Raw genomic sequence first — 12,613 nt, 5'->3', positions numbered from 1 at the left:
TTCCTTTTCTGTCATGTTAGCCTGATGTGTGTGAAGGGGTACCTTAGAGTTGTTTTGAATTTGGATTTCTCTAATCAATAGTGATTTAGAGCATTTTTTCATACTACCGTTGATTGCTTTGGACAGCTAGGTGGTGCAGTGAATAGAGAGCTGGCCCTGGAGTCAGGAAAACTGGTCTTCCCAACTTCAAATCTGCCCTTAGACATTTACTGGTTGTGTGATCTGGGACAAGTCCCTTCACACTGTTTGCCTCCATTTCCTCATCTGTACGATGAGCTAGAGAAGGAAATGGCAAACCACTCCCATATCTTTGGCAAGAAAACCCCATTTGGGGTCACAAAGAGTCAGACGTGACTGAAAAGTGACTAAACAATAAGAATTGAGTGCTTTGATTTCTTCTTCAGAAAATTGTAGGGACTCACATCTTGAGGATATTACCATGGTGCTTAGCAATTGTCCTTTAAAATTTATTTTTTGTTTTTAAGAGAACTTATGTGAAAGAGGGCTAAGTCTGTTTTCCAAATATAAGGCTATCTCTTTCCTGGCTGTACCACTGTGGTACGTCTCTGATTTCTCCACCATGTTCTAGGAGGCTCAGCATTGGAAAAACCTCATCAGCCTACAAGATTCTGGCAGCCTTGGCACTTACCACTACCCTCTCCCTCTTTGACTGGAGGTTGGAGCCATGAACTCCCCAATCTCTATTTAAGGAGGGAAATCAACTCAGAACATTTTGTTTGTCACCTGGCTATACTGCTGTGGGACATCTGACTTCTCTACCATGCCCCCTTTGTTTTCTTTTGTGTGCTGTCTTCCCCCATTAGATTGCAAGCTTCTTGAAAGCGAGGGGCTGTCTTTTTTTCTTATTTGTATTCTCAGCACTTAGCCTGGCACATAGTAAGTGTTTAATAAGTATTTATTGACTATTTGATTGGGTCTAATCTACCAAGGCAGGCAGCATCAGCATGTAGAATGAGCCCTGGAGCCGGAGTCAGAGAAGTTGGCTTAAAATTTCTTTTTTTTTTTTATTTTGAAGAGGGGAAGGAAGGGCAATTGGGGTTAAGTGACTTGCCCAAGGTCACACAGCTAGTAAGTGTAGCAAGTGTCTGAGTCCAGATTTGGACTCAGGTCCTCCTGACTCCAAGGCCAGTGCTCTACTCACTGCGCCACCTAGCTGCCCCATTGGCTTAAAATCTCACCTATAATTCTCAATACAAATGTGCCTGGGCAAGCCCCATAATTCACCTGGGCTTCCATTTTCTGTACTGTAAAATGAGGAGGTTGGGCCGTATGGCTTCAGAGAGCTTTTCCAGCTCAAATTCTCTAATCCTATCATTCAAAGTAAAAATCGAAGGAAAAGTCGGGAAGAAGATGTAACACTCTAACCCTTATGGAGAGGTCCACCTTTCTCAGGGTCTCTGGATTTCTGATGGCATCCCGGGGTTGAGGCTCCCCAATGCCAGCCCTTCGCCCCTCTCCAGCAAGAGAAAGAATATCAAAGGGACAGGTAGGTCCCATCTTGTTCTGGAGTGTAAAGAGATACAATTATTGCTATCATTCCCTCTAGAATTAATTCAATGCCTACCCAATGAAAACCTAACACACGGCAGTCACTGCGTTAGGCATGGGGGTTGCAAAGAGAAGAATGAAACTGTTCCCGAGTTCTCGATGAGTCAGGAAAACATGCTCATACAGAGGCAGGGATGGTAGTTCTAACCTCATGTCAATTCACGACAAACCTCAATTGAATCAATCAATAAACCAATAGAGCAAACTAGGTGTGGAAGAGTCTTCCAGCAATCTCATCACAATGTGTGAATAAACCATGCTTGGTTACTTCCGAAGTCTAGGAAGGGGCCTCAGTGGTACAGTAGATACAGTCAGGAAAATCTGAGTTTAAATCAAACCTCAGACCTTACCTGTGTGACCTTGGGTGAGTCACTTAACATCTGATTGCTTCGATTTCCTCATCTGTAGAATGGGGTTCATGATAAGACCTACCTCGCGATTGTCGTAAAGTTCAAATGAGATAATATTTCGAAAGCGCTAAGGACACGCGCACAGTAGGAGCTGTATAAATGCTCAGTACAGCTATGATATATTATTTTTGTTATTATTATTGTTATAATCATTACAGTGCTAAGGACATGCACACAGTAGGAGCTGTATAAATGCTAAGTACAACTATGATATATTATTTTTGTTATTATTATTGTTACAATCATTATAGTCTGTTGACTCCATGACGGTGATCACAGCTCAGCCAGCCTGAGGTATGAAGGGTTGTGCGTGGGAATTCAATTCCTTTCTCCTTTCCCCATATGACCAATTTTCTCTTTCATTTCATTCCCTTTTTTAAAATCTTGTTTTAGCTTCTCTGCCCTGTGTGGCAGTTGAAGCTGGCTGGCTTCCTAACAATGGGCTCCATAACAATGCAGTCCTGGGAGATGTTGGGATAGAACCTGTGAGTGGTCACCCAACAATTGACTGCCAACTTCGGTTTTGATTTGGCCTGGGGAGGAGGCACAGAGAAAGATACCTCCTCCCTTGCCCATCTCCTCCCTCTTCCTGAATGTTCTTGTATTCTCTGTTGCTTCTAAAAATTAATCACACATGTAAATGCCAGCTCCAACTGCTAGTCTCCAAGTGCAAATCACCTTTCATGCCTGAATTTATATTTAAAATGACTTCAAATGTTTTTTAAACCTTGTCTCCCATCATCATCTAAGCAGCAAACCTTACAGTGATTCCTTTGCTAATAGGATTCCCCCCTCCCAGCTCTACTGGAAAATCAAAGAACATTTTTAATGAAAAAGGCTTGGTATCATCTTTTATGCAAACCCATGATCATTTTGAGCCTGTTGGTGACATTTAGACTCCAGTAGATATTATGTGGTAGATGGAGGCTTAGCTTTTGACATGGTTTTGAAGAGCAAAATATTTTTACATATCCACCTGTAACCTTTGCTTTCAAATAATGTCAACATAAAATAAAATAAATGCCTCAAGTTTGAGACAGAGAAAGGTTCAAGTGCTCCAGTAACTAGCAATTTCCTCCTTATTCATATTCATCCTTCAAGAAATATCTTAATGTCTTTTTTATAAGGTTAGAAGGCATATAAAATTTTAATTTTTTGTACCATATGGTAACTGAGCCTAACAATCCCCCACCCCCAACACCAAAACTGTTGTTGGGAAGGGGAGAACACAGGGTTGGGAATCATAAGATATGGGTTTAAATTCTGGCTTTGCTATTTGTGACTGAGGTTTGGACTGGATAATCTCATCATTAAACTCATTCCTAAATTAGAGATTCCAAAAACACTTTATGGACATCAACAGTCACCTAGTCCAACTCCCTCATTTTACAATGAAGGAAACTGAGGCCCAGAGAGGGTCAGTAATTTGCCTAAGGTCACCTAAGTCAAAGATCTGTGATCCTCTAACTCCAAATCCAGTGTTCTTTCCAATTGAGCATCATGCCTCAGGGGAGCATTGCCTGGCAGTCAAGCACAAGTTGGGTAGAATACTCCAATCCTTGAAGTAATGTTTTTAATGGCAAGGGACCCCTTCTTGCTGACACACATCACCATTCCTTCCTGACTCACAAGATGTTTTCACAAGTTCCTGTGGCAACAATGACCCATTCCCCTGCTGATAAGCCTCTCAGAACTTAGCTAGGCTGGTTCTCAGACTTTGGGAGTTGGTCAAAGGCTTATAGCCAAAGTCTTTAGTGGTCGTCATCTGCCTGAGCACCCACTCTGTTGGTCAAACCTTTGAGAACCCAGCCACACCTTCTTGCCTGGATGAGGAGTCAGACTAGGTCTTCAGGGGAGGGAGTAATAAAATAAGAACCATCCGTTATATTTGGATGCAGATAGATATCTTTGGTTGTTCCCAAGCCTCCGTGACTATAACAACCACCAAAGCATTCTTTGGAAGAATGTAGTTAAGTAAGGGTAAGTTAGTGACCTCCAGCTTTCACTTAGGAAAGAAAAAAAAGTAGAATGTAAACTCTTGGAGGGCAGGGACTGTTTCAGTTTTGTCTTTCTGTCTCCTGTAGGTGCTTGCCACACAGCAGCTACTTAACAAGTGCTCATTGGTGGACTCTTTTTTGCATCTTTCCATATGTGCCCATGTCCCCTTCCTAACAGAATGTGAAACCCAGAGAGGTTCGTTGAATTTATCCAAGGGAGTACTACTAGTAAGTAGTGGACCTGTGATGCAAACGCAGGTTTTCTGACTATAACTTTCCACTGAAGCACATTGTTTCTTTTTACACATGAGGAAGATGAAATACAGAAAAGGCAAAGTGCTTGCCTAAAGACCCACAGACAACAAGAGGAGGTTTGGAAAACAGGATTTGAGGTAGAAGCTCAGAGATGTTTTAATGTGCATTTCTCTTATTAGTGATTTGAAGCATTTTTCCCTCATATGACTACTGATAGCTTGCTTCTCTTCCTTCAAGACCTGCCTATTCATATCTTGTGATCATTTTTTCTATTGGGGAATTGTTCTTGTATTTATATGTTGAAATCACTTCCTTGATGTCTTAGAGAAAAGAACTTTATCACAGAAACTTGCTCTGAAGATTTCCCCGCCAGTTGCTTGCCTTCAGATTTTGATTCTGTGAAACCTTTTTCAATTTTATGTAATTGTCATCATTCTTTTTAAGTCCTATTGTCCTTTCTTTCTCTGTATTTCTAAAGAATTCTTCCTTTTTCCATAGTTGAGGTATCTTAGGCCCTGTTCCTCTAACTTGTTTACAAGTTAACCTTTTGTGTATAGGTCATATCTATTTGGAGCTTATTGTGGTATAAGGTGTGAAAAATGGTTGACTATAAATCTAATTTCTGCCAGAATTCTTTCTAGTTTTTTTCCACAAAAATTTTTGTTGAAGATTGATCCCTTAATCTAGTAGTGGGATCTTTGGGGTTGTTGAATACAATCAATCAATCAACCTTTATTCAGCACCTACTATGTGCCAGGCACACTAAGTGCTGAGCATGGTGTCTATTTGCTTCTTGCTCTTGTAGATATAGTCTCTTCTACTGATTAACTTTCCTATTTTCACAGCCTGAGAGAAAATGATTTTAATGATTGGTGCTTTTTAACAGAGATGGAGATCAGGTCCTTTTTTCCAGGTCCTTTTCCTTCACTTTTTTTCTTTATTTTTCTTGAGATTTTTGCCCTTTTGTTCCTTTAGATGAATTCTATTATTTTTCTAGCTCATTAAGAAATTCTTGGTGGTTGGAGTGATATGGCACTGAATCTGTAAATTAAGGTAGCTTTGTCATTTTTACTATATTGGCCCTGTTCAGCCATTAACAATTAATATTAGAAGAAGCTGATAAAGCATTCAATGCTATTAAGAAAAGCTCATTTTATTCTTATTCACATTGCTTTAAAAACCTTTTCTGTAAATATTGACATAATTATAGGATTTTATTATTTTTGTTATTATTATGATCTACTGTTTTTATAGCTTTTCTTATTTTAACCAACCTGGCATCCTTCATATAAATGCAACCTGAACATAGTGTAAAATCTTTTAAATGTGTTTCTACAGACTCTTTGCTATTTTTTGATACAAATATTTTTGTATTTATATTTCTTAGGGATATTAGTATATATTTTTCTTTATTTCCTTTCTCCCTGGTTTTGGTCTTAAGGGCAACGAAAAAAATTGATAAAGACCCCTTACTTTCCTATTTTTGCAAACAGTTTATGTAATATTGAAATTGGTTGTTCCTTGAATGTTTGATAGATTTCACTTATAAACACACCTGGTGCTGAGTTTTTTTCTTTTTAAATTTGTGGCTTGTTCAATTTCTTCCTCTGAGATTGGATCACTTAAATTCTCTAATTCCTCTGTTAATTTGGGAAATTTGCATATATTCATGCATTTTGTTATCAGTTTTGTTGGCATATAAGTGGATAAAATATTTTCTAACAATTTCCTGTATTTCTTTTTCATTTCCTGTAAATTTTCATTTTTATTTTTGGTATTTGCAATTTGGTTATCTTACCTTTTAAAATATTAAATTAGCTAATAATTTTCTATTTAATTGTTTTATTATTTTTTTAAAAGCTCCTAGTTTTACTTATCAATTCAAGGATTTTTTTTTTGCTTTCACTCTTGTTACTCCATTTTTTGACTTTCAGAATTTCTAGTTAGTGTTTCTTTAGTTTTTAAAAATTTATTATTTTGCTTAGGTTTGGTAGATTTGTCAGAAAAGGGCACATTGAGGTCCCCAACTATTATAGTTTTGCCCTCTGTTTTCCCCTACAATTCAATGAACTTTCCCTCTATACTTTTGGATGGCATGCTATTTGGTGCATATGTATTCATTACTGATTTTTCCCATTCTCTATAGCACCTTTAATGGTAATGTAATTCCCCTGTTTAGCTCTTTTTAACAATATATACATTTTTACTGTTGCCTTTTCTGAAGTCATGTTGGCTATCCCTAGTTTTTTTTTGAGATTGCTTGAAGAATAATTAATAATACTCAATCTTATTTTAACTTTGAATTTTGGTTTCATATGAGTTTCTTGTAAATGGTACGTTGGTGGATTCTACTTTATAATTTTTTCCATTCTCCTCTTGTTTTTAGGGGTGAGTTCATCCCATTCACATTCATAGTTATGATGATTACTTATATGTTTCTTTCCTTAATTATATTCTATTTTTTCTTTCTTCCCTCATCTTATTTACAAAGAACAGAAAAATAGTAACTGGGAAAGACTATGATGAACACTAGCTATTGAAGAGATCTGCTTCCACTATGTGTCTTCCTTACTCTCACTCAAACCCTAATTACTGATTCTTATACTTTGGTTTTTTCCTCTTAATCCCTCACATTTTTCTTTCAGTGGCTCTTCATTCATTTATTTGTTCATATATCCATCTTTATCACTGAAGCTTTTTCTTTAACTTGAAGCCCACCTGAAATTACTTTGTATTTTTCACTTATCTAGAAGTGTATGTGTTGTGTTCATCCCTGTCCCAACAGAATATAAGCATCAATGAACTGGTTCATTAATTAACACTTTTTTTTCAGTTATCAAACATTTATTTTTCTCTCTCCCCATACCTTTCATTTTGTACTGTGAAAAAATAAGAATGGCAACCAACATGTAACAACATACACAATCAAGATGAATAAATTCCTATATGGGCCATATCCAGAAATAAGTTTCATTCTGCATACTTAATCCATACACTCTCTGTGAGGAGGTGGGTAGCATTCTTCATTGTTAGTCTTTTAGAATTGTGGCTGAGCATTGCATTGACCTGAGTCCTTTGTAATTCAAAATTGTACATTTTTACATTTTTGTACAACTTATTCTGTTTCTTCTCACTTCACTCAGCATCAGCTCATCCAAGTCTTCCCATGCTTCTCTGAAACTATCCCCTTCATCATTTCTTACAAAGGCATAATATTCCATCACATTCATATACTAAAATTTGTTTAGCTATTCTTTAATTGATGGGCACTTCTTTAGTTTCTAGTTCTTTGTTAGCATGAAATGGGCTGTTATAAGTATTTTTGTATATATGGGAACTTTCTTTTTGCTTTTTTTGGGATGTAGGCTCGGCATGATAATTCTGGGTCGGAGGAGCTGCCTGAACTTCATTTTTGTCACATCCCCAGCATCCATTATGGTGCCTGGCATATTAGGCATTTACAAAATCCTTGTTAAATGAATGAATGAATTCCTACTGTTGAGTTTATTTTGGAGCAAGATTCTGTCATCCAACATATTTTTTCTGCTCCTATCTTCATGTCATCTGCCAACCTGATAAGTATGACACATTTATCTCCATCTTTAAATTTCCCCTAAATCTCTGATATAAAGATTGAGCAGACTGAGGTAGAAGCCTGTCAGTCACCCATTTCTGAACTCATCTGACTGCATTATCATCCAGTCCACATCTCTCCAACCACCATGTCTTTGGCAGCAGGAGAGGCTCTGTCAAGGGCTTGGCTGCAATCCAGGAGTCCTACCTTGGTGGCATTCCTCTGATCTCCCAGTTTATGAAAACCAAGAAAGGATCTTGGTCAGCTCAAGGGAGTCTGATAAGATTCATTTTCAACCTGGAAGAGATGTTAGTTATGGGGCTAGTGACTGAGCAGTCACAAAATTTCTTACTTGGGAGAGAGCTATCTTTTGCCTTAAGGAGTGTTGGTGCCTTCTTTCTAAAAAGCAAGAGGATGGATTGGAACATTCCTTGGCAGCCCTTCTAACCATGGGGTTTCACTGTCCCCCGGTCCCTTTTCAGTGGAAGTGGTTGGCTGAGGCTTCTTAGATTTTACAAGGAGTTCCCTTGGCCTCTGACTTTCACTACAAGGTCTCATCATGTTAGTGGGATGGGGGAGAGATCAGTTTCACCTTCGGAGGTATTTTGCTCTTTTGGAAATTCCACAGCCCACACAGCGATGCCTGCCTTCCTCTTCCCCACCACTGGACTGGATGGTGTGTAGTCCTGGCCCACAGACTGTTCCTCATATATAACAATCCATCCCCCCTTTTCCATGCCTTTACGATGTGATACCCAGTTCTGGTGCTTGCCATTTCTACCACAGGGAATGCCCAGATTCCTTCAAAGCATAGCTCAGGGTCACCTCTTCATTCTATCTTCCTCTTTAAAATACTTTGTAGGAGAGGATTCTGGGAAGATGATGGAGTAGGTCAGAAAACCTTCGTCTCTCCAAATTTCCTCCACAAAAAAGACAATATTGCCTCAGAAATAAGCATGGGATAAAGCAGTTGTCCTCCTAAGACAGAGGTGGAGAACCTGTGGCCTTGAGGCCATATGTAGCCTTCTAGGTCCTTGCGTGCAGCCTTTTGATTGAGTCCAAGATTTGCAGAACAAATCCTTTTATCAAAGAGATTTGTTCTGTGAAGTTTGGATTCATTCAAAGGGCTGCCCTTGAGGACTTAGAAGGCCACATGTGGCCTCAAGGTTGCACCTGCTTCCATCCCTGTCTAAGACAATTTGAGAAGACTCCAGGGAAGCCCTGGCCTGGATAATCAACAAACAACAAGCTATAGGGGCAATTGAGTTGAGAGGCAGCCTCAGCCTTAGAAACTTTCATCTCATAGACAGTGTGGGGTTCTGGTGGCTGAGTAGGAGAAGATTGAACGACCTTCCACTTTCAAGGGACACCAAGCACAGTGTGTTGACCAGACATGTGTCTGGCTGTGGCCACACACCTGGCCAGTGCAGTAGTGAGGGGCAGGGACCTTGTTGGCTGTAGGTACTTGCAGGAGAGCAGAGTCCTTGGCTTCAGTTCCAGAGCAGAGAGGACAGCTATAATTTACAGCCACCAGAGAGATCAAAGAGGGCAAGATCATTTGCAGGACAGTGTGGCCACAGTGTGGCCATGGCTTAGGAGTAGAAAGGAGAGCCCAAATTTGGGCCCTGAGACAGACCTCAGAAAATAACAGTAAAAAAAGACCTGAGGCTTGGGGCATCATTCCCCATACCTCAAGACTACAACTTGATTACACTAATAGCTGCTAAAAAACAAAATAAAACAAAAAAAATGAGTAAGCAGAGGAGAAAGAATGTAGTCATAGATAGTTATTATTGGGATAGAGAAGATCTGGGTTCATATTCAGAGGAAGATAATGGAGCTAAAAAGACCACCCTGTTTTCAATGAGAAACATAAAATGGTCCCAAGCACAAAAAAGAGTTCATGAAAGAACTTAAAAAAGACTTTAAAAATCAAATAAGAGAGATTGAGGAAAAATTAGAAAAAATAAGAGCAATCCAAGAAAATTATGAAAAGAAAGTCAACGAAATAGACATAGAGAATCAAAAGTTTAAGGAGGAAAATAATTCCTTGAAAACTAAAACTGGACAAGGGGAAGCTAATGATGTTCTAAGACGCCAAGAAATCATGCAACAAAATGAAAAGAATGAAAAAATGGAAGAGAAAGTGAAACAGCTCATCAGAAAAACAACCAATGCTGGAGAACAGATTGAGGAGAAATGAACTAATAGTGATACTATCTGAAAATTGTGATTAAAAAAAGAATTGATACAACATTACAAAAAGTTATCAAAGAAAATTGCCTTGAAGTTCTACAATGAGAAGGCAGAGTAGAAATAGAAAGAATCCACTGATCACCACCTGAAAGAGACCCCAGGAGGAAAACTTACAAGCATATCATAGCCAAGTTTCAAAGCTCCCAGGTTAAGGAGAAAATATTGGAAGCAACATGAAAAAATTTAAATATCATGGAGCTACAATAAGGGTTACAGAAGACCTAACAGCTATTATGTTGAAGGACTATAGATCATGGAATACTATATTCCATAGAGCAAAAGACCAAGGGTAACTTACCCAGCAAAGTTAAGTATAATCCTTAATGAAAAAAAAGATTTTTAACAAACTCAAAGACTTTCAGGTTTTTGTGACAAAACCCCCAGAACTTAAGGGAAAATTTGACATATAATATCCAGGAGAAATATAAGGTAAACTTTAAAGACCAATTATAATGGACTCAGTAAGGTTAAATTGTTTACTTTGTGTATGTGAAAATATTAGCAGTAATGATTGTCATTATTATTTGGGTAGTTTGAAAGAAAGGTGTGGGTGGGCTTAGCTAAGTATGATGGGGTAATTCTAAAAAACACTGTGTAGGGAGAGATAAAAAAGGAGTAATTATCTCAAGCAAATGAGATATAAAAGGAAAAACTGATACAGAAGAAACTAGTAGTGGGAAGGGTAAGTAGTGTTGGAGCCTTACCCTTCTTGGGGATGGTTTAAAGAGAGAACAACATACATATCTAGAATGGTATAAAAGATTTCTAAATTCAGAAAGAAATAAGAGGGTCAGGGGATAGGTTGGGGGAAGGATAAAGGAAGGACTCTTAGAGGGGTGAGTAGGTTAACAAATTGGAGGGCAAGATAGCAGGTAGAAGTAAAGCAGAGGAGTGAGGAGGTATAAGGTAAATAGGGTGAGAAGGATAGTGAAGAAAAATAGGAAGCAGGAAAATACACAAGTAATTATAGCTTGGAATGTGAATGGGATGAATTTACCCATAAAACAGAAATGGATAGCAGATTAAAAATTTGAATTCAACAATATGTTGCTTTCAGGAAGTATTATAAAAATGAGAGACACACAAAGATAAAATAAAGGGCAAGAGTAGAATTTAGTATGTAAAAAAAAGCACAGATAGTAATCATGATCTCAGAGAAAGTTAAAATAGATTTAATCAAAAGTGAAAAACAGAGAAACTACACAATATGTCAGCAATATTATTCAATATTGTTTTAGACCATTTAAAATGCCTAGACAATATAAAATACCTGAGCATATGCCTGACAAAACAGACACTTGAGCTACATGAACATAAATATAAAACATTTTTATACAAATAAACTCAGATCTAAAGAATTGAAGTAATATTATTCATGAGTAGGTAAAGTCAATATAATTTTAAAAATGACAAATTTACTTAACTAATCTATTTATTCAATGTCATCCCAATTAAACTACTAAAAAATTACTGACTTAAAAATAACAAAGTTCATTTGGAAGAACAAAAGGTTAAAAACTTCAAAGAAACTAGGGAAAAGAGATGTTAAGGATGTAGATTCAGCAATATCAGACCTCAAACTATATTATAAGGTGAGAGCATTGTTGAAGTATAAAAAGGATAATTTCAATTATTTTAAATTAATTTTTTTTGTATAAATAAAATCTATGTAGCCAAGAACAGAAGGAATGCAGAAAATTAAGGGAAAACTCTTTCATAGATAATCTCTCAGATAGGCTGTGATTGGGTTGGACTGTTGCTATGGTGTAGAAAATGAAGAGCTGGATGATTTAGAGAAAACATGGAAAGACTTGGACTTAGGAAGGAAGATGCTATCCAGCTTCAGAGAAACAGACGATAGGAGGAAATAAATCTAGTATAGGCTTACATATAAGTTTATGAGTATATATGTGTACATATGTATATGTTTACAGACATCTATGTACATGTGTCTACATACATACATGCATATATGTGTATAAACATACATATAAACACTATATATACGTATACATATATGTATGTATACACACACACGCATATATCCATACTGAATTTTAGCCTTCTTTAGGCTGGTGGTGGCAGGGAGCGGGGGAGAAAAATAAAGTAAAAGTGCACAGCAGAGAACAGAAGAAAACCATCAAGGAAGGAAAGAAAAGCAGGGCAGCTTTGAAAACAATGCGTAGTATTTATTATATAGGTTTTCTTGAAATGGAAATTTATTGTTTTATATTGAATCGTCTCTTATGATCTGCTGTGTACATGGCAATGTTATTTTTTTTCTTTTCTGTTATTGTAGTTAAGTTTAGAACAAAAAAAAATACAAAAATTTAAATGCTTTGTATTACATAGTCAGCTCCATGGTTCACTGGGTAAAGTATCAGTCTTGAAACAGGAAAGACCTGAGTTCAAATCTTTCCTTAGATATTTACTAGCTGGGTGAGCAAGATATTTAACATGTCTGTGCCTCACTTTCCTCATGGTTAAAATGAGGGGTGGGCACTTAAATACGTCTAAGGTCCCTTCCAGCTCCAAATCTGTGATCTTCCTTT

This window comes from Trichosurus vulpecula, chromosome 9 (assembly GCF_011100635.1).
Source record: "Trichosurus vulpecula isolate mTriVul1 chromosome 9, mTriVul1.pri, whole genome shotgun sequence".
NCBI classification, from domain to species: domain Eukaryota; kingdom Metazoa; phylum Chordata; class Mammalia; order Diprotodontia; family Phalangeridae; genus Trichosurus; species Trichosurus vulpecula.
This window is presented reverse-complemented; position numbering follows the sequence as displayed.